The following is a 22,406-nucleotide window of genomic DNA, read 5'->3' as shown; positions in this document are numbered from 1 at the left end:
AAAAAAATAAAAAAAAAAAAAAAAAATAAAAACAACACAAAACCAGTTACCTACGCTAACTCAGGAGGCGACTGAGTGACGGGTCTGGGGGAGACATTGTGGCCAGGCCTCGGGACATTCGACCCCTGCCCTCTTTGCCTCTGCCTGCCTGTTGCTCTCGTTGCATCCATTTAAAAAAAAAAAAAAAAAAAAAAAAAAAAAAAAAAAAAAAAAAAAAAAAAAAAAAAAATCCTACCGGCTGCGTGCGATTTTGCGTACAGTAAAAAAAAAAAAAAAAAAAAAAAAAAAGTCCTACCGACTGCGTCTCTTTTTTTTAAAAAAAAAAAAAATAAAAAAAAAAAAAAAAAAAAAAAAAAAAAAAGTCCTACCGACTGCGTCGGATTTTTCTTTTTTTTTGTTTAAGAAAAAAAAAAAAGTCCTACCGACTGCGTCCCTTTTCTTTTTATTTTTTTGTTCAAGAAGAAGGAGCAGAAAATGTCGCAGTTTGCCTGTCGTTTTGGTACCTCGCTACACCTCACCTCTCACAGCCGTTTATAGCGCCTGTCCTTTTGATAAGGGCGAATTCCAAGCGTCAGCTTTCGCGTCAGCCGAGCAAAGTCGGGACAAGTCGGGACATACTACAGGATGGCCTGCACGTGGCTCGCATACTCATACGTAAAAATTTGCGCCCGTTGCGGTGGCCGGGAATCGAACCCGGATCAACTGCTTGGAAGGCAACTATGCTCACCATTACACCACCACCGCACACCCGCTGCTCCCAACGCCGCGCTGTGTCGGCTTCCCGCCCGCCGGCAGCGGCCCACGGTGATGGTAGCTGTAGGCGCTTTACGAGGTAGGAGGGTGCATCCACACGCGTTCGGGCCGCGCCTCCACGCACGCTGCGTCTTTGGGCAAGACTCGTTGCCGCGGCTGCAAGGTTACTCACACGATAGTGATGAGCGGTCGCTTTTAGGCAGTGTAGTGGGGGACTCCGCGTGTGTAGCACTTTTTTCGGTTGTATCCGACGTCGTTGGGTGGCAATCCCACTTTCCCTGCAGACACCTACCCTGGAATGTGCTCGGGAAGCACGGACGACCGCCCCCAACAAATGCAACTAACAAAATGAGAACAACAACTAAAAAAGTGGTAGGCTGTTGGCCTACCACGCGGGCGGCCCGGGTTCGACTCCCTGCCGATGCATCGTTTTGCTGTTCTCGCTATAATGCTGCCGCGCCGATTGCTCGCTTGAGCTGCGTCAGCCTCAGGAATGTACAGCACGATTCGCTGTGAGAAGAACCAAACACGCAGCACGCAAGAGACTGTAATTGGAGGGAAGCGTGCTATTTCTGAACTCGAGCGTCAGCCTGGCCCTACAGGCCGCTGTGTTCAGGTGCCGCAAGGGCGATGTACTGCAACCTCAGGCAGTGCTGCTTTCCGTTGACAAAGCTGCGGCAGCAGTTTAATCTAGCAAGTCGGGAAAGCACGTGTAGCAACACAACAGATTCTTGAGAAAGCGCAAACTGTCTGTCTCTAATATGCGAGAGTTACCAAGTTTCCTGGGACCTTGGCTGCAGACGTGCCTCGGTAGCGCAATGGGTAGCGCGTAAGTCTCATAATCTTAAGTTAGGGAGTTTGACCCTCACCAGGGGCATTTAATTTGCTGTACATCATGGCTGAATTAACGGCGTTGCTGTTGCTAGGGAACGAACTGAATTGTCGTTTGTTATCCACAAGGAGTCCACGCCTCAGCGTCAAAACGTTTACATCCACTTATGGCAAGGTACAACTTTGACCTTTCTCCTCCCCTGTTATGAGTAAAATATGATGCAAACAGCAATGAATAGTCAGTTTCGAGCTGTGCGCCATGCCAGTCTGCACGCGCAAATATGCTCGCAAACAGCGAACACCACTGAGTCCGGATTCAGCACGAAATGCGAGAGGAGAGGGAGTAAATCTCACGTTTATCGAGCAAATCCGGTGTGGTCTAGTGGGTAGGATACCTGGCTTTCACCCAGGAGGCCCAGGTTCGACTCCCGGTACCGGATGGGAAGTGTTTGCGCACACGACCCTCCATGTTTTTTCCTTCCAACGTTCGTTTGTCGCCCTCCTTCCGGAGCTTCAACCGAGCGTAATCGGGGGAAACAGGCACGAGATGCAATTACTGTCAGCACCGGGATAAAGGGAGAAGAGGCACTGGACCGCTGTTGGGCTGTTACCAGCGTCAGTGGCAAGTCGGTGAAGTCGCTAGTTGCGCCAGAAGCCAGCAATTACCGTAGTACGCCTACACACGCGTTCCAGTTATTCACATTGCTTGCAGCCGCTTCATCCACAACAAGCGTGAGCCCGGATAGCTCAGTCGGTAGAGCATTAGGCTTTTAAACTAAGGGTCCAGGGTTCGAGTCCCTGTCCGGGCGAAGATTTTAACGCTTCCGTAATGGCTCGTCTCGTAGCGCTGGTAGCCCTCCCGTAATCAGTGCACGGAGTTCGTATGCTGTCAGCATTCTGCGCAGACCGGTTCGATTATACACGATTCGAGGGAACGTTTAGCTACGAGCAGTAGTGGCCGAGTGGTTAAGGCGTCTGACTAGAAATCAGATTCCCTCTGGGAGCGTAGGTTCGAGTCCTACCGACTGCGTCCCTTTTCTTTTTATTTTTTTGTTCAAGAAGAAGGAGCAGAAAATGTCGCAGTTTGCCTGTCGTTTTGGTACCTCGCTACACCTCACCTCTCACAGCCGTTTATAGCGCCTGTCCTTTTGATAAGGGCGAATTCCAAGCGTCAGCTTTCGCGTCAGCCGAGCAAAGTCGGGACAAGTCGGGACATACTACAGGATGGCCTGCACGTGGCTCGCATACTCATACGTAAAAATTTGCGCCCGTTGCGGTGGCCGGGAATCGAACCCGGATCAACTGCTTGGAAGGCAACTATGCTCACCATTACACCACCACCGCACACCCGCTGCTCCCAACGCCGCGCTGTGTCGGCTTCCCGCCCGCCGGCAGCGGCCCACGGTGATGGTAGCTGTAGGCGCTTTACGAGGTAGGAGGGTGCATCCACACGCGTTCGGGCCGCGCCTCCACGCACGCTGCGTCTTTGGGCAAGACTCGTTGCCGCGGCTGCAAGGTTACTCACACGATAGTGATGAGCGGTCGCTTTTAGGCAGTGTAGTGGGGGACTCCGCGTGTGTAGCACTTTTTTCGGTTGTATCCGACGTCGTTGGGTGGCAATCCCACTTTCCCTGCAGACACCTACCCTGGAATGTGCTCGGGAAGCACGGACGACCGCCCCCAACAAATGCAACTAACAAAATGAGAACAACAACTAAAAAAGTGGTAGGCTGTTGGCCTACCACGCGGGCGGCCCGGGTTCGACTCCCTGCCGATGCATCGTTTTGCTGTTCTCGCTATAATGCTGCCGCGCCGATTGCTCGCTTGAGCTGCGTCAGCCTCAGGAATGTACAGCACGATTCGCTGTGAGAAGAACCAAACACGCAGCACGCAAGAGACTGTAATTGGAGGGAAGCGTGCTATTTCTGAACTCGAGCGTCAGCCTGGCCCTACAGGCCGCTGTGTTCAGGTGCCGCAAGGGCGATGTACTGCAACCTCAGGCAGTGCTGCTTTCCGTTGACAAAGCTGCGGCAGCAGTTTAATCTAGCAAGTCGGGAAAGCACGTGTAGCAACACAACAGATTCTTGAGAAAGCGCAAACTGTCTGTCTCTAATATGCGAGAGTTACCAAGTTTCCTGGGACCTTGGCTGCAGACGTGCCTCGGTAGCGCAATGGGTAGCGCGTAAGTCTCATAATCTTAAGTTAGGGAGTTTGACCCTCACCAGGGGCATTTAATTTGCTGTACATCATGGCTGAATTAACGGCGTTGCTGTTGCTAGGGAACGAACTGAATTGTCGTTTGTTATCCACAAGGAGTCCACGCCTCAGCGTCAAAACGTTTACATCCACTTATGGCAAGGTACAACTTTGACCTTTCTCCTCCCCTGTTATGAGTAAAATATGATGCAAACAGCAATGAATAGTCAGTTTCGAGCTGTGCGCCATGCCAGTCTGCACGCGCAAATATGCTCGCAAACAGCGAACACCACTGAGTCCGGATTCAGCACGAAATGCGAGAGGAGAGGGAGTAAATCTCACGTTTATCGAGCAAATCCGGTGTGGTCTAGTGGGTAGGATACCTGGCTTTCACCCAGGAGGCCCAGGTTCGACTCCCGGTACCGGATGGGAAGTGTTTGCGCACACGACCCTCCATGTTTTTTCCTTCCAACGTTCGTTTGTCGCCCTCCTTCCGGAGCTTCAACCGAGCGTAATCGGGGGAAACAGGCACGAGATGCAATTACTGTCAGCACCGGGATAAAGGGAGAAGAGGCACTGGACCGCTGTTGGGCTGTTACCAGCGTCAGTGGCAAGTCGGTGAAGTCGCTAGTTGCGCCAGAAGCCAGCAATTACCGTAGTACGCCTACACACGCGTTCCAGTTATTCACATTGCTTGCAGCCGCTTCATCCACAACAAGCGTGAGCCCGGATAGCTCAGTCGGTAGAGCATTAGGCTTTTAAACTAAGGGTCCAGGGTTCGAGTCCCTGTCCGGGCGAAGATTTTAACGCTTCCGTAATGGCTCGTCTCGTAGCGCTGGTAGCCCTCCCGTAATCAGTGCACGGAGTTCGTATGCTGTCAGCATTCTGCGCAGACCGGTTCGATTATACACGATTCGAGGGAACGTTTAGCTACGAGCAGTAGTGGCCGAGTGGTTAAGGCGTCTGACTAGAAATCAGATTCCCTCTGGGAGCGTAGGTTCGAGTCCTACCGACTGCGTCCCTTTTCTTTTTATTTTTTTGTTCAAGAAGAAGGAGCAGAAAATGTCGCAGTTTGCCTGTCGTTTTGGTACCTCGCTACACCTCACCTCTCACAGCCGTTTATAGCGCCTGTCCTTTTGATAAGGGCGAATTCCAAGCGTCAGCTTTCGCGTCAGCCGAGCAAAGTCGGGACAAGTCGGGACATACTACAGGATGGCCTGCACGTGGCTCGCATACTCATACGTAAAAATTTGCGCCCGTTGCGGTGGCCGGGAATCGAACCCGGATCAACTGCTTGGAAGGCAACTATGCTCACCATTACACCACCACCGCACACCCGCTGCTCCCAACGCCGCGCTGTGTCGGCTTCCCGCCCGCCGGCAGCGGCCCACGGTGATGGTAGCTGTAGGCGCTTTACGAGGTAGGAGGGTGCATCCACACGCGTTCGGGCCGCGCCTCCACGCACGCTGCGTCTTTGGGCAAGACTCGTTGCCGCGGCTGCAAGGTTACTCACACGATAGTGATGAGCGGTCGCTTTTAGGCAGTGTAGTGGGGGACTCCGCGTGTGTAGCACTTTTTTCGGTTGTATCCGACGTCGTTGGGTGGCAATCCCACTTTCCCTGCAGACACCTACCCTGGAATGTGCTCGGGAAGCACGGACGACCGCCCCCAACAAATGCAACTAACAAAATGAGAACAACAACTAAAAAAGTGGTAGGCTGTTGGCCTACCACGCGGGCGGCCCGGGTTCGACTCCCTGCCGATGCATCGTTTTGCTGTTCTCGCTATAATGCTGCCGCGCCGATTGCTCGCTTGAGCTGCGTCAGCCTCAGGAATGTACAGCACGATTCGCTGTGAGAAGAACCAAACACGCAGCACGCAAGAGACTGTAATTGGAGGGAAGCGTGCTATTTCTGAACTCGAGCGTCAGCCTGGCCCTACAGGCCGCTGTGTTCAGGTGCCGCAAGGGCGATGTACTGCAACCTCAGGCAGTGCTGCTTTCCGTTGACAAAGCTGCGGCAGCAGTTTAATCTAGCAAGTCGGGAAAGCACGTGTAGCAACACAACAGATTCTTGAGAAAGCGCAAACTGTCTGTCTCTAATATGCGAGAGTTACCAAGTTTCCTGGGACGTTGGTTGCAGACGTGCCTCGGTAGCGCAATGGGTAGCGCGTAGGTCTCATAATCTTAAGTTAGGGAGTTTGACCCTCACCAGGGGCATTTAATTTGCTGTACATCATGGCTGAATTAACGGCGTTGCTGTTGCTAGGGAACGAACTGAATTGTCGTTTGTTATCCACAAGGAGTCCACGCCTCAGCGTCAAAACGTTTACATCCACTTATGGCAAGGTACAACTTTGACCTTTCTCCTCCCCTGTTATGAGTAAAATATGATGCAAACAGCAATGAATAGTCAGTTTCGAGCTGTGCGCCATGCCAGTCTGCACGCGCAAATATGCTCGCAAACAGAGAACACCACTGCGTCCGCATTCAGCACGAAATGCGAGAGGAGAGGGAGTAAATCTCACGTTTATCGAGCAAATCCGGTGTGGTCTAGTGGCTAGGATACCTGGCTTTCACCCAGGAGGCCCAGGTTCGACTCCCGGTACCGGATGGGAAGTGTTTGCGCACACGACCGTCCATGTTTTGGCCTTCCAACGTTCGTTTGTCGCCCTCCTTCCGGAGCTTCAACCGAGCGTAATCGGGGGAAACAGGCACGAGATGCAATTACTGTCAGCACCGGGATAAAGGGAGAAGAGGCACTGGACCGCTGTTGGGCTGTTACCAGCGTCAGTGGCAAGTCGGTGAAGTCGCTAGTTGCGCCAGAAGCCAGCAATTACCGTAGTACGCCTACACACGCGTTCCAGTTATTCACATTGCTTGCAGCCGCTTCATCCACAACAAGCGTGAGCCCGGATAGCTCAGTCGGTAGAGCATTAGGCTTTTAAACTAAGGGTCCAGGGTTCGAGTCCCTGTCCGGGCGAAGATTTTAACGCTTCCGTAATGGCTCGTCTCGTAGCGCTGGTAGCCCTCCCGTAATCAGTGCACGGAGTTCGTATGCTGTCAGCATTCTGCGCAGACCGGTTCGATTATACACGATTCGAGGGAACGTTTAGCTACGAGCAGTAGTGGCCGAGTGGTTAAGGCGTCTGACTAGAAATCAGATTCCCTCTGGGAGCGTAGGTTCGAGTCCTACCGACTGCGTCCCTTTTCTTTTTATTTTTTTGTTCAAGAAGAAGGAGCAGAAAATGTCGCAGTTTGCCTGTCGTTTTGGTACCTCGCTACACCTCACCTCTCACAGCCGTTTATAGCGCCTGTCCTTTTGATAAGGGCGAATTCCAAGCGTCAGCTTTCGCGTCAGCCGAGCAAAGTCGGGACAAGTCGGGACATACTACAGGATGGCCTGCACGTGGCTCGCATACTCATACGTAAAAATTTGCGCCCGTTGCGGTGGCCGGGAATCGAACCCGGATCAACTGCTTGGAAGGCAACTATGCTCACCATTACACCACCACCGCACACCCGCTGCTCCCAACGCCGCGCTGTGTCGGCTTCCCGCCCGCCGGCAGCGGCCCACGGTGATGGTAGCTGTAGGCGCTTTACGAGGTAGGAGGGTGCATCCACACGCGTTCGGGCCGCGCCTCCACGCACGCTGCGTCTTTGGGCAAGACTCGTTGCCGCGGCTGCAAGGTTACTCACACGATAGTGATGAGCGGTCGCTTTTAGGCAGTGTAGTGGGGGACTCCGCGTGTGTAGCACTTTTTTCGGTTGTATCCGACGTCGTTGGGTGGCAATCCCACTTTCCCTGCAGACACCTACCCTGGAATGTGCTCGGGAAGCACGGACGACCGCCCCCAACAAATGCAACTAACAAAATGAGAACAACAACTAAAAAAGTGGTAGGCTGTTGGCCTACCACGCGGGCGGCCCGGGTTCGACTCCCTGCCGATGCATCGTTTTGCTGTTCTCGCTATAATGCTGCCGCGCCGATTGCTCGCTTGAGCTGCGTCAGCCTCAGGAATGTACAGCACGATTCGCTGTGAGAAGAACCAAACACGCAGCACGCAAGAGACTGTAATTGGAGGGAAGCGTGCTATTTCTGAACTCGAGCGTCAGCCTGGCCCTACAGGCCGCTGTGTTCAGGTGCCGCAAGGGCGATGTACTGCAACCTCAGGCAGTGCTGCTTTCCGTTGACAAAGCTGCGGCAGCAGTTTAATCTAGCAAGTCGGGAAAGCACGTGTAGCAACACAACAGATTCTTGAGAAAGCGCAAACTGTCTGTCTCTAATATGCGAGAGTTACCAAGTTTCCTGGGACCTTGGCTGCAGACGTGCCTCGGTAGCGCAATGGGTAGCGCGTAAGTCTCATAATCTTAAGTTAGGGAGTTTGACCCTCACCAGGGGCATTTAATTTGCTGTACATCATGGCTGAATTAACGGCGTTGCTGTTGCTAGGGAACGAACTGAATTGTCGTTTGTTATCCACAAGGAGTCCACGCCTCAGCGTCAAAACGTTTACATCCACTTATGGCAAGGTACAACTTTGACCTTTCTCCTCCCCTGTTATGAGTAAAATATGATGCAAACAGCAATGAATAGTCAGTTTCGAGCTGTGCGCCATGCCAGTCTGCACGCGCAAATATGCTCGCAAACAGCGAACACCACTGAGTCCGGATTCAGCACGAAATGCGAGAGGAGAGGGAGTAAATCTCACGTTTATCGAGCAAATCCGGTGTGGTCTAGTGGGTAGGATACCTGGCTTTCACCCAGGAGGCCCAGGTTCGACTCCCGGTACCGGATGGGAAGTGTTTGCGCACACGACCCTCCATGTTTTTTCCTTCCAACGTTCGTTTGTCGCCCTCCTTCCGGAGCTTCAACCGAGCGTAATCGGGGGAAACAGGCACGAGATGCAATTACTGTCAGCACCGGGATAAAGGGAGAAGAGGCACTGGACCGCTGTTGGGCTGTTACCAGCGTCAGTGGCAAGTCGGTGAAGTCGCTAGTTGCGCCAGAAGCCAGCAATTACCGTAGTACGCCTACACACGCGTTCCAGTTATTCACATTGCTTGCAGCCGCTTCATCCACAACAAGCGTGAGCCCGGATAGCTCAGTCGGTAGAGCATTAGGCTTTTAAACTAAGGGTCCAGGGTTCGAGTCCCTGTCCGGGCGAAGATTTTAACGCTTCCGTAATGGCTCGTCTCGTAGCGCTGGTAGCCCTCCCGTAATCAGTGCACGGAGTTCGTATGCTGTCAGCATTCTGCGCAGACCGGTTCGATTATACACGATTCGAGGGAACGTTTAGCTACGAGCAGTAGTGGCCGAGTGGTTAAGGCGTCTGACTAGAAATCAGATTCCCTCTGGGAGCGTAGGTTCGAGTCCTACCGACTGCGTCCCTTTTCTTTTTATTTTTTTGTTCAAGAAGAAGGAGCAGAAAATGTCGCAGTTTGCCTGTCGTTTTGGTACCTCGCTACACCTCACCTCTCACAGCCGTTTATAGCGCCTGTCCTTTTGATAAGGGCGAATTCCAAGCGTCAGCTTTCGCGTCAGCCGAGCAAAGTCGGGACAAGTCGGGACATACTACAGGATGGCCTGCACGTGGCTCGCATACTCATACGTAAAAATTTGCGCCCGTTGCGGTGGCCGGGAATCGAACCCGGATCAACTGCTTGGAAGGCAACTATGCTCACCATTACACCACCACCGCACACCCGCTGCTCCCAACGCCGCGCTGTGTCGGCTTCCCGCCCGCCGGCAGCGGCCCACGGTGATGGTAGCTGTAGGCGCTTTACGAGGTAGGAGGGTGCATCCACACGCGTTCGGGCCGCGCCTCCACGCACGCTGCGTCTTTGGGCAAGACTCGTTGCCGCGGCTGCAAGGTTACTCACACGATAGTGATGAGCGGTCGCTTTTAGGCAGTGTAGTGGGGGACTCCGCGTGTGTAGCACTTTTTTCGGTTGTATCCGACGTCGTTGGGTGGCAATCCCACTTTCCCTGCAGACACCTACCCTGGAATGTGCTCGGGAAGCACGGACGACCGCCCCCAACAAATGCAACTAACAAAATGAGAACAACAACTAAAAAAGTGGTAGGCTGTTGGCCTACCACGCGGGCGGCCCGGGTTCGACTCCCTGCCGATGCATCGTTTTGCTGTTCTCGCTATAATGCTGCCGCGCCGATTGCTCGCTTGAGCTGCGTCAGCCTCAGGAATGTACAGCACGATTCGCTGTGAGAAGAACCAAACACGCAGCACGCAAGAGACTGTAATTGGAGGGAAGCGTGCTATTTCTGAACTCGAGCGTCAGCCTGGCCCTACAGGCCGCTGTGTTCAGGTGCCGCAAGGGCGATGTACTGCAACCTCAGGCAGTGCTGCTTTCCGTTGACAAAGCTGCGGCAGCAGTTTAATCTAGCAAGTCGGGAAAGCACGTGTAGCAACACAACAGATTCTTGAGAAAGCGCAAACTGTCTGTCTCTAATATGCGAGAGTTACCAAGTTTCCTGGGACGTTGGTTGCAGACGTGCCTCGGTAGCGCAATGGGTAGCGCGTAGGTCTCATAATCTTAAGTTAGGGAGTTTGACCCTCACCAGGGGCATTTAATTTGCTGTACATCATGGCTGAATTAACGGCGTTGCTGTTGCTAGGGAACGAACTGAATTGTCGTTTGTTATCCACAAGGAGTCCACGCCTCAGCGTCAAAACGTTTACATCCACTTATGGCAAGGTACAACTTTGACCTTTCTCCTCCCCTGTTATGAGTAAAATATGATGCAAACAGCAATGAATAGTCAGTTTCGAGCTGTGCGCCATGCCAGTCTGCACGCGCAAATATGCTCGCAAACAGAGAACACCACTGCGTCCGCATTCAGCACGAAATGCGAGAGGAGAGGGAGTAAATCTCACGTTTATCGAGCAAATCCGGTGTGGTCTAGTGGCTAGGATACCTGGCTTTCACCCAGGAGGCCCAGGTTCGACTCCCGGTACCGGATGGGAAGTGTTTGCGCACACGACCGTCCATGTTTTGGCCTTCCAACGTTCGTTTGTCGCCCTCCTTCCGGAGCTTCAACCGAGCGTAATCGGGGGAAACAGGCACGAGATGCAATTACTGTCAGCACCGGGATAAAGGGAGAAGAGGCACTGGTCCGTTGTTGGGCTGCTACCAGCGTCAGTGGCAAGTCGGTGAAGTCGCTAGTTGCGCCAGAAGCCAGCAATTACCGTAGTACGCCTACACACGCGTTCCAGTTATTCACATTGCTTGCAGCCGCTTCATCCACAACAAGCGTGAGCCCGGATAGCTCAGTCGGTAGAGCATTAGGCTTTTAAACTAAGGGTCCAGGGTTCGAGTCCCTGTCCGGGCGAAGATTTTAACGCTTCCGTAATGGCTCGTCTCGTAGCGCTGGTAGCCCTCCCGTAATCAGTGCACGGAGTTCGTATCCTGTCAGCATTCTGCGCAGACCGGTTCGATTATACACGATTCGAGGGAACGTTTAGCTACGAGCAGTCGTGGCCGAGTGGTTAAGGCGTCTGACTAGAAATCAGATTCCCTCTGGGAGCGTAGGTTCGAGTCCTACCGACTGCGTCCCTTTTCTTTTTATTTTTTTGTTCAAGAAGAAGGAGCAGAAAATGTCGCAGTTTGCCTGTCGTTTTGGTACCTCGCTACACCTCACCTCTCACAGCCGTTTATAGCGCCTGTCCTTTTGATAAGGGCGAATTCCAAGCGTCAGCTTTCGCGTCAGCCGAGCAAAGTCGGGACAAGTCGGGACATACTACAGGATGGCCTGCACGTGGCTCGCATACTCATACGTAAAAATTTGCGCCCGTTGCGGTGGCCGGGAATCGAACCCGGATCAACTGCTTGGAAGGCAACTATGCTCACCATTACACCACCACCGCACACCCGCTGCTCCCAACGCCGCGCTGTGTCGGCTTCCCGCCCGCCGGCAGCGGCCCACGGTGATGGTAGCTGTAGGCGCTTTACGAGGTAGGAGGGTGCATCCACACGCGTTCGGGCCGCGCCTCCACGCACGCTGCGTCTTTGGGCAAGACTCGTTGCCGCGGCTGCAAGGTTACTCACACGATAGTGATGAGCGGTCGCTTTTAGGCAGTGTAGTGGGGGACTCCGCGTGTGTAGCACTTTTTTCGGTTGTATCCGACGTCGTTGGGTGGCAATCCCACTTTCCCTGCAGACACCTACCCTGGAATGTGCTCGGGAAGCACGGACGACCGCCCCCAACAAATGCAACTAACAAAATGAGAACAACAACTAAAAAAGTGGTAGGCTGTTGGCCTACCACGCGGGCGGCCCGGGTTCGACTCCCTGCCGATGCATCGTTTTGCTGTTCTCGCTATAATGCTGCCGCGCCGATTGCTCGCTTGAGCTGCGTCAGCCTCAGGAATGTACAGCACGATTCGCTGTGAGAAGAACCAAACACGCAGCACGCAAGAGACTGTAATTGGAGGGAAGCGTGCTATTTCTGAACTCGAGCGTCAGCCTGGCCCTACAGGCCGCTGTGTTCAGGTGCCGCAAGGGCGATGTACTGCAACCTCAGGCAGTGCTGCTTTCCGTTGACAAAGCTGCGGCAGCAGTTTAATCTAGCAAGTCGGGAAAGCACGTGTAGCAACACAACAGATTCTTGAGAAAGCGCAAACTGTCTGTCTCTAATATGCGAGAGTTACCAAGTTTCCTGGGACCTTGGCTGCAGACGTGCCTCGGTAGCGCAATGGGTAGCGCGTAAGTCTCATAATCTTAAGTTAGGGAGTTTGACCCTCACCAGGGGCATTTAATTTGCTGTACATCATGGCTGAATTAACGGCGTTGCTGTTGCTAGGGAACGAACTGAATTGTCGTTTGTTATCCACAAGGAGTCCACGCCTCAGCGTCAAAACGTTTACATCCACTTATGGCAAGGTACAACTTTGACCTTTCTCCTCCCCTGTTATGAGTAAAATATGATGCAAACAGCAATGAATAGTCAGTTTCGAGCTGTGCGCCATGCCAGTCTGCACGCGCAAATATGCTCGCAAACAGCGAACACCACTGAGTCCGGATTCAGCACGAAATGCGAGAGGAGAGGGAGTAAATCTCACGTTTATCGAGCAAATCCGGTGTGGTCTAGTGGGTAGGATACCTGGCTTTCACCCAGGAGGCCCAGGTTCGACTCCCGGTACCGGATGGGAAGTGTTTGCGCACACGACCCTCCATGTTTTTTCCTTCCAACGTTCGTTTGTCGCCCTCCTTCCGGAGCTTCAACCGAGCGTAATCGGGGGAAACAGGCACGAGATGCAATTACTGTCAGCACCGGGATAAAGGGAGAAGAGGCACTGGACCGCTGTTGGGCTGTTACCAGCGTCAGTGGCAAGTCGGTGAAGTCGCTAGTTGCGCCAGAAGCCAGCAATTACCGTAGTACGCCTACACACGCGTTCCAGTTATTCACATTGCTTGCAGCCGCTTCATCCACAACAAGCGTGAGCCCGGATAGCTCAGTCGGTAGAGCATTAGGCTTTTAAACTAAGGGTCCAGGGTTCGAGTCCCTGTCCGGGCGAAGATTTTAACGCTTCCGTAATGGCTCGTCTCGTAGCGCTGGTAGCCCTCCCGTAATCAGTGCACGGAGTTCGTATGCTGTCAGCATTCTGCGCAGACCGGTTCGATTATACACGATTCGAGGGAACGTTTAGCTACGAGCAGTAGTGGCCGAGTGGTTAAGGCGTCTGACTAGAAATCAGATTCCCTCTGGGAGCGTAGGTTCGAGTCCTACCGACTGCGTCCCTTTTCTTTTTATTTTTTTGTTCAAGAAGAAGGAGCAGAAAATGTCGCAGTTTGCCTGTCGTTTTGGTACCTCGCTACACCTCACCTCTCACAGCCGTTTATAGCGCCTGTCCTTTTGATAAGGGCGAATTCCAAGCGTCAGCTTTCGCGTCAGCCGAGCAAAGTCGGGACAAGTCGGGACATACTACAGGATGGCCTGCACGTGGCTCGCATACTCATACGTAAAAATTTGCGCCCGTTGCGGTGGCCGGGAATCGAACCCGGATCAACTGCTTGGAAGGCAACTATGCTCACCATTACACCACCACCGCACACCCGCTGCTCCCAACGCCGCGCTGTGTCGGCTTCCCGCCCGCCGGCAGCGGCCCACGGTGATGGTAGCTGTAGGCGCTTTACGAGGTAGGAGGGTGCATCCACACGCGTTCGGGCCGCGCCTCCACGCACGCTGCGTCTTTGGGCAAGACTCGTTGCCGCGGCTGCAAGGTTACTCACACGATAGTGATGAGCGGTCGCTTTTAGGCAGTGTAGTGGGGGACTCCGCGTGTGTAGCACTTTTTTCGGTTGTATCCGACGTCGTTGGGTGGCAATCCCACTTTCCCTGCAGACACCTACCCTGGAATGTGCTCGGGAAGCACGGACGACCGCCCCCAACAAATGCAACTAACAAAATGAGAACAACAACTAAAAAAGTGGTAGGCTGTTGGCCTACCACGCGGGCGGCCCGGGTTCGACTCCCTGCCGATGCATCGTTTTGCTGTTCTCGCTATAATGCTGCCGCGCCGATTGCTCGCTTGAGCTGCGTCAGCCTCAGGAATGTACAGCACGATTCGCTGTGAGAAGAACCAAACACGCAGCACGCAAGAGACTGTAATTGGAGGGAAGCGTGCTATTTCTGAACTCGAGCGTCAGCCTGGCCCTACAGGCCGCTGTGTTCAGGTGCCGCAAGGGCGATGTACTGCAACCTCAGGCAGTGCTGCTTTCCGTTGACAAAGCTGCGGCAGCAGTTTAATCTAGCAAGTCGGGAAAGCACGTGTAGCAACACAACAGATTCTTGAGAAAGCGCAAACTGTCTGTCTCTAATATGCGAGAGTTACCAAGTTTCCTGGGACCTTGGCTGCAGACGTGCCTCGGTAGCGCAATGGGTAGCGCGTAAGTCTCATAATCTTAAGTTAGGGAGTTTGACCCTCACCAGGGGCATTTAATTTGCTGTACATCATGGCTGAATTAACGGCGTTGCTGTTGCTAGGGAACGAACTGAATTGTCGTTTGTTATCCACAAGGAGTCCACGCCTCAGCGTCAAAACGTTTACATCCACTTATGGCAAGGTACAACTTTGACCTTTCTCCTCCCCTGTTATGAGTAAAATATGATGCAAACAGCAATGAATAGTCAGTTTCGAGCTGTGCGCCATGCCAGTCTGCACGCGCAAATATGCTCGCAAACAGCGAACACCACTGAGTCCGGATTCAGCACGAAATGCGAGAGGAGAGGGAGTAAATCTCACGTTTATCGAGCAAATCCGGTGTGGTCTAGTGGGTAGGATACCTGGCTTTCACCCAGGAGGCCCAGGTTCGACTCCCGGTACCGGATGGGAAGTGTTTGCGCACACGACCCTCCATGTTTTTTCCTTCCAACGTTCGTTTGTCGCCCTCCTTCCGGAGCTTCAACCGAGCGTAATCGGGGGAAACAGGCACGAGATGCAATTACTGTCAGCACCGGGATAAAGGGAGAAGAGGCACTGGACCGCTGTTGGGCTGTTACCAGCGTCAGTGGCAAGTCGGTGAAGTCGCTAGTTGCGCCAGAAGCCAGCAATTACCGTAGTACGCCTACACACGCGTTCCAGTTATTCACATTGCTTGCAGCCGCTTCATCCACAACAAGCGTGAGCCCGGATAGCTCAGTCGGTAGAGCATTAGGCTTTTAAACTAAGGGTCCAGGGTTCGAGTCCCTGTCCGGGCGAAGATTTTAACGCTTCCGTAATGGCTCGTCTCGTAGCGCTGGTAGCCCTCCCGTAATCAGTGCACGGAGTTCGTATGCTGTCAGCATTCTGCGCAGACCGGTTCGATTATACACGATTCGAGGGAACGTTTAGCTACGAGCAGTAGTGGCCGAGTGGTTAAGGCGTCTGACTAGAAATCAGATTCCCTCTGGGAGCGTAGGTTCGAGTCCTACCGACTGCGTCCCTTTTCTTTTTATTTTTTTGTTCAAGAAGAAGGAGCAGAAAATGTCGCAGTTTGCCTGTCGTTTTGGTACCTCGCTACACCTCACCTCTCACAGCCGTTTATAGCGCCTGTCCTTTTGATAAGGGCGAATTCCAAGCGTCAGCTTTCGCGTCAGCCGAGCAAAGTCGGGACAAGTCGGGACATACTACAGGATGGCCTGCACGTGGCTCGCATACTCATACGTAAAAATTTGCGCCCGTTGCGGTGGCCGGGAATCGAACCCGGATCAACTGCTTGGAAGGCAACTATGCTCACCATTACACCACCACCGCACACCCGCTGCTCCCAACGCCGCGCTGTGTCGGCTTCCCGCCCGCCGGCAGCGGCCCACGGTGATGGTAGCTGTAGGCGCTTTACGAGGTAGGAGGGTGCATCCACACGCGTTCGGGCCGCGCCTCCACGCACGCTGCGTCTTTGGGCAAGACTCGTTGCCGCGGCTGCAAGGTTACTCACACGATAGTGATGAGCGGTCGCTTTTAGGCAGTGTAGTGGGGGACTCCGCGTGTGTAGCACTTTTTTCGGTTGTATCCGACGTCGTTGGGTGGCAATCCCACTTTCCCTGCAGACACCTACCCTGGAATGTGCTCGGGAAGCACGGACGACCGCCCCCAACAAATGCAACTAACAAAATGAGAACAACAACTAAAAAAGTGGTAGGCTGTTGGCCTACCACGCGGGCGGCCCGGGTTCGACTCCCTGCCGATGCATCGTTTTGCTGTTCTCGCTATAATGCTGCCGCGCCGATTGCTCGCTTGAGCTGCGTCAGCCTCAGGAATGTACAGCACGATTCGCTGTGAGAAGAACCAAACACGCAGCACGCAAGAGACTGTAATTGGAGGGAAGCGTGCTATTTCTGAACTCGAGCGTCAGCCTGGCCCTACAGGCCGCTGTGTTCAGGTGCCGCAAGGGCGATGTACTGCAACCTCAGGCAGTGCTGCTTTCCGTTGACAAAGCTGCGGCAGCAGTTTAATCTAGCAAGTCGGGAAAGCACGTGTAGCAACACAACAGATTCTTGAGAAAGCGCAAACTGTCTGTCTCTAATATGCGAGAGTTACCAAGTTTCCTGGGACCTTGGCTGCAGACGTGCCTCGGTAGCGCAATGGGTAGCGCGTAAGTCTCATAATCTTAAGTTAGGGAGTTTGACCCTCACCAGGGGCATTTAATTTGCTGTACATCATGGCTGAATTAACGGCGTTGCTGTTGCTAGGGAACGAACTGAATTGTCGTTTGTTATCCACAAGGAGTCCACGCCTCAGCGTCAAAACGTTTACATCCACTTATGGCAAGGTACAACTTTGACCTTTCTCCTCCCCTGTTATGAGTAAAATATGATGCAAACAGCAATGAATAGTCAGTTTCGAGCTGTGCGCCATGCCAGTCTGCACGCGCAAATATGCTCGCAAACAGCGAACACCACTGAGTCCGGATTCAGCACGAAATGCGAGAGGAGAGGGAGTAAATCTCACGTTTATCGAGCAAATCCGGTGTGGTCTAGTGGGTAGGATACCTGGCTTTCACCCAGGAGGCCCAGGTTCGACTCCCGGTACCGGATGGGAAGTGTTTGCGCACACGACCCTCCATGTTTTTTCCTTCCAACGTTCGTTTGTCGCCCTCCTTCCGGAGCTTCAACCGAGCGTAATCGGGGGAAACAGGCACGAGATGCAATTACTGTCAGCACCGGGATAAAGGGAGAAGAGGCACTGGACCGCTGTTGGGCTGTTACCAGCGTCAGTGGCAAGTCGGTGAAGTCGCTAGTTGCGCCAGAAGCCAGCAATTACCGTAGTACGCCTACACACGCGTTCCAGTTATTCACATTGCTTGCAGCCGCTTCATCCACAACAAGCGTGAGCCCGGATAGCTCAGTCGGTAGAGCATTAGGCTTTTAAACTAAGGGTCCAGGGTTCGAGTCCCTGTCCGGGCGAAGATTTTAACGCTTCCGTAATGGCTCGTCTCGTAGCGCTGGTAGCCCTCCCGTAATCAGTGCACGGAGTTCGTATGCTGTCAGCATTCTGCGCAGACCGGTTCGATTATACACGATTCGAGGGAACGTTTAGCTACGAGCAGTAGTGGCCGAGTGGTTAAGGCGTCTGACTAGAAATCAGATTCCCTCTGGGAGCGTAGGTTCGAGTCCTACCGACTGCGTCCCTTTTCTTTTTATTTTTTTGTTCAAGAAGAAGGAGCAGAAAATGTCGCAGTTTGCCTGTCGTTTTGGTACCTCGCTACACCTCACCTCTCACAGCCGTTTATAGCGCCTGTCCTTTTGATAAGGGCGAATTCCAAGCGTCAGCTTTCGCGTCAGCCGAGCAAAGTCGGGACAAGTCGGGACATACTACAGGATGGCCTGCACGTGGCTCGCATACTCATACGTAAAAATTTGCGCCCGTTGCGGTGGCCGGGAATCGAACCCGGATCAACTGCTTGGAAGGCAACTATGCTCACCATTACACCACCACCGCACACCCGCTGCTCCCAACGCCGCGCTGTGTCGGCTTCCCGCCCGCCGGCAGCGGCCCACGGTGATGGTAGCTGTAGGCGCTTTACGAGGTAGGAGGGTGCATCCACACGCGTTCGGGCCGCGCCTCCACGCACGCTGCGTCTTTGGGCAAGACTCGTTGCCGCGGCTGCAAGGTTACTCACACGATAGTGATGAGCGGTCGCTTTTAGGCAGTGTAGTGGGGGACTCCGCGTGTGTAGCACTTTTTTCGGTTGTATCCGACGTCGTTGGGTGGCAATCCCACTTTCCCTGCAGACACCTACCCTGGAATGTGCTCGGGAAGCACGGACGACCGCCCCCAACAAATGCAACTAACAAAATGAGAACAACAACTAAAAAAGTGGTAGGCTGTTGGCCTACCACGCGGGCGGCCCGGGTTCGACTCCCTGCCGATGCATCGTTTTGCTGTTCTCGCTATAATGCTGCCGCGCCGATTGCTCGCTTGAGCTGCGTCAGCCTCAGGAATGTACAGCACGATTCGCTGTGAGAAGAACCAAACACGCAGCACGCAAGAGACTGTAATTGGAGGGAAGCGTGCTATTTCTGAACTCGAGCGTCAGCCTGGCCCTACAGGCCGCTGTGTTCAGGTGCCGCAAGGGCGATGTACTGCAACCTCAGGCAGTGCTGCTTTCCGTTGACAAAGCTGCGGCAGCAGTTTAATCTAGCAAGTCGGGAAAGCACGTGTAGCAACACAACAGATTCTTGAGAAAGCGCAAACTGTCTGTCTCTAATATGCGAGAGTTACCAAGTTTCCTGGGACCTTGGCTGCAGACGTGCCTCGGTAGCGCAATGGGTAGCGCGTAAGTCTCATAATCTTAAGTTAGGGAGTTTGACCCTCACCAGGGGCATTTAATTTGCTGTACATCATGGCTGAATTAACGGCGTTGCTGTTGCTAGGGAACGAACTGAATTGTCGTTTGTTATCCACAAGGAGTCCACGCCTCAGCGTCAAAACGTTTACATCCACTTATGGCAAGGTACAACTTTGACCTTTCTCCTCCCCTGTTATGAGTAAAATATGATGCAAACAGCAATGAATAGTCAGTTTCGAGCTGTGCGCCATGCCAGTCTGCACGCGCAAATATGCTCGCAAACAGCGAACACCACTGAGTCCGGATTCAGCACGAAATGCGAGAGGAGAGGGAGTAAATCTCACGTTTATCGAGCAAATCCGGTGTGGTCTAGTGGGTAGGATACCTGGCTTTCACCCAGGAGGCCCAGGTTCGACTCCCGGTACCGGATGGGAAGTGTTTGCGCACACGACCCTCCATGTTTTTTCCTTCCAACGTTCGTTTGTCGCCCTCCTTCCGGAGCTTCAACCGAGCGTAATCGGGGGAAACAGGCACGAGATGCAATTACTGTCAGCACCGGGATAAAGGGAGAAGAGGCACTGGACCGCTGTTGGGCTGTTACCAGCGTCAGTGGCAAGTCGGTGAAGTCGCTAGTTGCGCCAGAAGCCAGCAATTACCGTAGTACGCCTACACACGCGTTCCAGTTATTCACATTGCTTGCAGCCGCTTCATCCACAACAAGCGTGAGCCCGGATAGCTCAGTCGGTAGAGCATTAGGCTTTTAAACTAAGGGTCCAGGGTTCGAGTCCCTGTCCGGGCGAAGATTTTAACGCTTCCGTAATGGCTCGTCTCGTAGCGCTGGTAGCCCTCCCGTAATCAGTGCACGGAGTTCGTATGCTGTCAGCATTCTGCGCAGACCGGTTCGATTATACACGATTCGAGGGAACGTTTAGCTACGAGCAGTAGTGGCCGAGTGGTTAAGGCGTCTGACTAGAAATCAGATTCCCTCTGGGAGCGTAGGTTCGAGTCCTACCGACTGCGTCCCTTTTCTTTTTATTTTTTTGTTCAAGAAGAAGGAGCAGAAAATGTCGCAGTTTGCCTGTCGTTTTGGTACCTCGCTACACCTCACCTCTCACAGCCGTTTATAGCGCCTGTCCTTTTGATAAGGGCGAATTCCAAGCGTCAGCTTTCGCGTCAGCCGAGCAAAGTCGGGACAAGTCGGGACATACTACAGGATGGCCTGCACGTGGCTCGCATACTCATACGTAAAAATTTGCGCCCGTTGCGGTGGCCGGGAATCGAACCCGGATCAACTGCTTGGAAGGCAACTATGCTCACCATTACACCACCACCGCACACCCGCTGCTCCCAACGCCGCGCTGTGTCGGCTTCCCGCCCGCCGGCAGCGGCCCACGGTGATGGTAGCTGTAGGCGCTTTACGAGGTAGGAGGGTGCATCCACACGCGTTCGGGCCGCGCCTCCACGCACGCTGCGTCTTTGGGCAAGACTCGTTGCCGCGGCTGCAAGGTTACTCACACGATAGTGATGAGCGGTCGCTTTTAGGCAGTGTAGTGGGGGACTCCGCGTGTGTAGCACTTTTTTCGGTTGTATCCGACGTCGTTGGGTGGCAATCCCACTTTCCCTGCAGACACCTACCCTGGAATGTGCTCGGGAAGCACGGACGACCGCCCCCAACAAATGCAACTAACAAAATGAGAACAACAACTAAAAAAGTGGTAGGCTGTTGGCCTACCACGCGGGCGGCCCGGGTTCGACTCCCTGCCGATGCATCGTTTTGCTGTTCTCGCTATAATGCTGCCGCGCCGATTGCTCGCTTGAGCTGCGTCAGCCTCAGGAATGTACAGCACGATTCGCTGTGAGAAGAACCAAACACGCAGCACGCAAGAGACTGTAATTGGAGGGAAGCGTGCTATTTCTGAACTCGAGCGTCAGCCTGGCCCTACAGGCCGCTGTGTTCAGGTGCCGCAAGGGCGATGTACTGCAACCTCAGGCAGTGCTGCTTTCCGTTGACAAAGCTGCGGCAGCAGTTTAATCTAGCAAGTCGGGAAAGCACGTGTAGCAACACAACAGATTCTTGAGAAAGCGCAAACTGTCTGTCTCTAATATGCGAGAGTTACCAAGTTTCCTGGGACCTTGGCTGCAGACGTGCCTCGGTAGCGCAATGGGTAGCGCGTAAGTCTCATAATCTTAAGTTAGGGAGTTTGACCCTCACCAGGGGCATTTAATTTGCTGTACATCATGGCTGAATTAACGGCGTTGCTGTTGCTAGGGAACGAACTGAATTGTCGTTTGTTATCCACAAGGAGTCCACGCCTCAGCGTCAAAACGTTTACATCCACTTATGGCAAGGTACAACTTTGACCTTTCTCCTCCCCTGTTATGAGTAAAATATGATGCAAACAGCAATGAATAGTCAGTTTCGAGCTGTGCGCCATGCCAGTCTGCACGCGCAAATATGCTCGCAAACAGCGAACACCACTGAGTCCGGATTCAGCACGAAATGCGAGAGGAGAGGGAGTAAATCTCACGTTTATCGAGCAAATCCGGTGTGGTCTAGTGGGTAGGATACCTGGCTTTCACCCAGGAGGCCCAGGTTCGACTCCCGGTACCGGATGGGAAGTGTTTGCGCACACGACCCTCCATGTTTTTTCCTTCCAACGTTCGTTTGTCGCCCTCCTTCCGGAGCTTCAACCGAGCGTAATCGGGGGAAACAGGCACGAGATGCAATTACTGTCAGCACCGGGATAAAGGGAGAAGAGGCACTGGACCGCTGTTGGGCTGTTACCAGCGTCAGTGGCAAGTCGGTGAAGTCGCTAGTTGCGCCAGAAGCCAGCAATTACCGTAGTACGCCTACACACGCGTTCCAGTTATTCACATTGCTTGCAGCCGCTTCATCCACAACAAGCGTGAGCCCGGATAGCTCAGTCGGTAGAGCATTAGGCTTTTAAACTAAGGGTCCAGGGTTCGAGTCCCTGTCCGGGCGAAGATTTTAACGCTTCCGTAATGGCTCGTCTCGTAGCGCTGGTAGCCCTCCCGTAATCAGTGCACGGAGTTCGTATGCTGTCAGCATTCTGCGCAGACCGGTTCGATTATACACGATTCGAGGGAACGTTTAGCTACGAGCAGTAGTGGCCGAGTGGTTAAGGCGTCTGACTAGAAATCAGATTCCCTCTGGGAGCGTAGGTTCGAGTCCTACCGACTGCGTCCCTTTTCTTTTTATTTTTTTGTTCAAGAAGAAGGAGCAGAAAATGTCGCAGTTTGCCTGTCGTTTTGGTACCTCGCTACACCTCACCTCTCACAGCCGTTTATAGCGCCTGTCCTTTTGATAAGGGCGAATTCC

At 53.3% G+C, this 22,406-nt stretch overlaps 40 non-coding genes across 40 annotated transcripts; 30 read left to right on the top strand and 10 right to left on the bottom strand.

Moving 5' to 3' along the window:
• Positions 1-672: 672 nt before the first annotated feature.
• Trnag-ucc lies at positions 673-744 on the bottom strand. Its single transcript has one exon. It is a non-coding gene; the product is annotated as a tRNA-Gly (tRNA).
• Positions 745-1,952: 1,208 nt separating this feature from the next.
• Positions 1,953-2,024, top strand: Trnae-uuc. The gene has a single exon. It is a non-coding gene; the product is annotated as a tRNA-Glu (tRNA).
• Positions 2,025-2,320: 296 nt separating this feature from the next.
• Positions 2,321-2,393, top strand: Trnak-uuu. Its single transcript has one exon. It is a non-coding gene; the product is annotated as a tRNA-Lys (tRNA).
• A 139-nt stretch (positions 2,394-2,532) lies between these two features.
• On the top strand, positions 2,533-2,614 carry Trnas-aga. The gene has a single exon. It is a non-coding gene; the product is annotated as a tRNA-Ser (tRNA).
• Positions 2,615-2,856: 242 nt separating this feature from the next.
• Positions 2,857-2,928, bottom strand: Trnag-ucc. The gene has a single exon. It is a non-coding gene; the product is annotated as a tRNA-Gly (tRNA).
• A 1,208-nt stretch (positions 2,929-4,136) lies between these two features.
• On the top strand, positions 4,137-4,208 carry Trnae-uuc. Its single transcript has one exon. It is a non-coding gene; the product is annotated as a tRNA-Glu (tRNA).
• Positions 4,209-4,504: 296 nt separating this feature from the next.
• Positions 4,505-4,577, top strand: Trnak-uuu. The gene has a single exon. It is a non-coding gene; the product is annotated as a tRNA-Lys (tRNA).
• A 139-nt stretch (positions 4,578-4,716) lies between these two features.
• Positions 4,717-4,798, top strand: Trnas-aga. Its single transcript has one exon. It is a non-coding gene; the product is annotated as a tRNA-Ser (tRNA).
• A 242-nt stretch (positions 4,799-5,040) lies between these two features.
• Trnag-ucc lies at positions 5,041-5,112 on the bottom strand. The gene has a single exon. It is a non-coding gene; the product is annotated as a tRNA-Gly (tRNA).
• Positions 5,113-6,320: 1,208 nt separating this feature from the next.
• Trnae-uuc lies at positions 6,321-6,392 on the top strand. Its single transcript has one exon. It is a non-coding gene; the product is annotated as a tRNA-Glu (tRNA).
• Positions 6,393-6,688: 296 nt separating this feature from the next.
• Trnak-uuu lies at positions 6,689-6,761 on the top strand. Its single transcript has one exon. It is a non-coding gene; the product is annotated as a tRNA-Lys (tRNA).
• A 139-nt stretch (positions 6,762-6,900) lies between these two features.
• On the top strand, positions 6,901-6,982 carry Trnas-aga. Its single transcript has one exon. It is a non-coding gene; the product is annotated as a tRNA-Ser (tRNA).
• A 242-nt stretch (positions 6,983-7,224) lies between these two features.
• Trnag-ucc lies at positions 7,225-7,296 on the bottom strand. The gene has a single exon. It is a non-coding gene; the product is annotated as a tRNA-Gly (tRNA).
• A 1,208-nt stretch (positions 7,297-8,504) lies between these two features.
• On the top strand, positions 8,505-8,576 carry Trnae-uuc. Its single transcript has one exon. It is a non-coding gene; the product is annotated as a tRNA-Glu (tRNA).
• Positions 8,577-8,872: 296 nt separating this feature from the next.
• Positions 8,873-8,945, top strand: Trnak-uuu. Its single transcript has one exon. It is a non-coding gene; the product is annotated as a tRNA-Lys (tRNA).
• A 139-nt stretch (positions 8,946-9,084) lies between these two features.
• On the top strand, positions 9,085-9,166 carry Trnas-aga. The gene has a single exon. It is a non-coding gene; the product is annotated as a tRNA-Ser (tRNA).
• Positions 9,167-9,408: 242 nt separating this feature from the next.
• Positions 9,409-9,480, bottom strand: Trnag-ucc. The gene has a single exon. It is a non-coding gene; the product is annotated as a tRNA-Gly (tRNA).
• Positions 9,481-10,688: 1,208 nt separating this feature from the next.
• On the top strand, positions 10,689-10,760 carry Trnae-uuc. The gene has a single exon. It is a non-coding gene; the product is annotated as a tRNA-Glu (tRNA).
• Positions 10,761-11,056: 296 nt separating this feature from the next.
• Positions 11,057-11,129, top strand: Trnak-uuu. The gene has a single exon. It is a non-coding gene; the product is annotated as a tRNA-Lys (tRNA).
• Positions 11,130-11,268: 139 nt separating this feature from the next.
• Positions 11,269-11,350, top strand: Trnas-aga. Its single transcript has one exon. It is a non-coding gene; the product is annotated as a tRNA-Ser (tRNA).
• A 242-nt stretch (positions 11,351-11,592) lies between these two features.
• On the bottom strand, positions 11,593-11,664 carry Trnag-ucc. The gene has a single exon. It is a non-coding gene; the product is annotated as a tRNA-Gly (tRNA).
• Positions 11,665-12,872: 1,208 nt separating this feature from the next.
• Trnae-uuc lies at positions 12,873-12,944 on the top strand. The gene has a single exon. It is a non-coding gene; the product is annotated as a tRNA-Glu (tRNA).
• Positions 12,945-13,240: 296 nt separating this feature from the next.
• On the top strand, positions 13,241-13,313 carry Trnak-uuu. Its single transcript has one exon. It is a non-coding gene; the product is annotated as a tRNA-Lys (tRNA).
• A 139-nt stretch (positions 13,314-13,452) lies between these two features.
• Trnas-aga lies at positions 13,453-13,534 on the top strand. Its single transcript has one exon. It is a non-coding gene; the product is annotated as a tRNA-Ser (tRNA).
• Positions 13,535-13,776: 242 nt separating this feature from the next.
• Trnag-ucc lies at positions 13,777-13,848 on the bottom strand. Its single transcript has one exon. It is a non-coding gene; the product is annotated as a tRNA-Gly (tRNA).
• A 1,208-nt stretch (positions 13,849-15,056) lies between these two features.
• On the top strand, positions 15,057-15,128 carry Trnae-uuc. The gene has a single exon. It is a non-coding gene; the product is annotated as a tRNA-Glu (tRNA).
• Positions 15,129-15,424: 296 nt separating this feature from the next.
• On the top strand, positions 15,425-15,497 carry Trnak-uuu. The gene has a single exon. It is a non-coding gene; the product is annotated as a tRNA-Lys (tRNA).
• A 139-nt stretch (positions 15,498-15,636) lies between these two features.
• Positions 15,637-15,718, top strand: Trnas-aga. The gene has a single exon. It is a non-coding gene; the product is annotated as a tRNA-Ser (tRNA).
• A 242-nt stretch (positions 15,719-15,960) lies between these two features.
• On the bottom strand, positions 15,961-16,032 carry Trnag-ucc. The gene has a single exon. It is a non-coding gene; the product is annotated as a tRNA-Gly (tRNA).
• A 1,208-nt stretch (positions 16,033-17,240) lies between these two features.
• On the top strand, positions 17,241-17,312 carry Trnae-uuc. Its single transcript has one exon. It is a non-coding gene; the product is annotated as a tRNA-Glu (tRNA).
• Positions 17,313-17,608: 296 nt separating this feature from the next.
• Positions 17,609-17,681, top strand: Trnak-uuu. The gene has a single exon. It is a non-coding gene; the product is annotated as a tRNA-Lys (tRNA).
• Positions 17,682-17,820: 139 nt separating this feature from the next.
• Trnas-aga lies at positions 17,821-17,902 on the top strand. Its single transcript has one exon. It is a non-coding gene; the product is annotated as a tRNA-Ser (tRNA).
• A 242-nt stretch (positions 17,903-18,144) lies between these two features.
• Trnag-ucc lies at positions 18,145-18,216 on the bottom strand. Its single transcript has one exon. It is a non-coding gene; the product is annotated as a tRNA-Gly (tRNA).
• Positions 18,217-19,424: 1,208 nt separating this feature from the next.
• On the top strand, positions 19,425-19,496 carry Trnae-uuc. Its single transcript has one exon. It is a non-coding gene; the product is annotated as a tRNA-Glu (tRNA).
• A 296-nt stretch (positions 19,497-19,792) lies between these two features.
• Trnak-uuu lies at positions 19,793-19,865 on the top strand. The gene has a single exon. It is a non-coding gene; the product is annotated as a tRNA-Lys (tRNA).
• Positions 19,866-20,004: 139 nt separating this feature from the next.
• On the top strand, positions 20,005-20,086 carry Trnas-aga. Its single transcript has one exon. It is a non-coding gene; the product is annotated as a tRNA-Ser (tRNA).
• Positions 20,087-20,328: 242 nt separating this feature from the next.
• Positions 20,329-20,400, bottom strand: Trnag-ucc. Its single transcript has one exon. It is a non-coding gene; the product is annotated as a tRNA-Gly (tRNA).
• A 1,208-nt stretch (positions 20,401-21,608) lies between these two features.
• Trnae-uuc lies at positions 21,609-21,680 on the top strand. The gene has a single exon. It is a non-coding gene; the product is annotated as a tRNA-Glu (tRNA).
• Positions 21,681-21,976: 296 nt separating this feature from the next.
• Trnak-uuu lies at positions 21,977-22,049 on the top strand. Its single transcript has one exon. It is a non-coding gene; the product is annotated as a tRNA-Lys (tRNA).
• A 139-nt stretch (positions 22,050-22,188) lies between these two features.
• Positions 22,189-22,270, top strand: Trnas-aga. The gene has a single exon. It is a non-coding gene; the product is annotated as a tRNA-Ser (tRNA).
• The last annotated feature ends 136 nt before the right edge of the window (positions 22,271-22,406 follow it).

This window comes from Schistocerca piceifrons, unplaced genomic scaffold, assembly GCF_021461385.2.
Source record: "Schistocerca piceifrons isolate TAMUIC-IGC-003096 unplaced genomic scaffold, iqSchPice1.1 HiC_scaffold_542, whole genome shotgun sequence".
Lineage (NCBI taxonomy): Eukaryota > Metazoa > Arthropoda > Insecta > Orthoptera > Acrididae > Schistocerca > Schistocerca piceifrons.
This window is presented reverse-complemented; position numbering and strand designations above follow the sequence as displayed.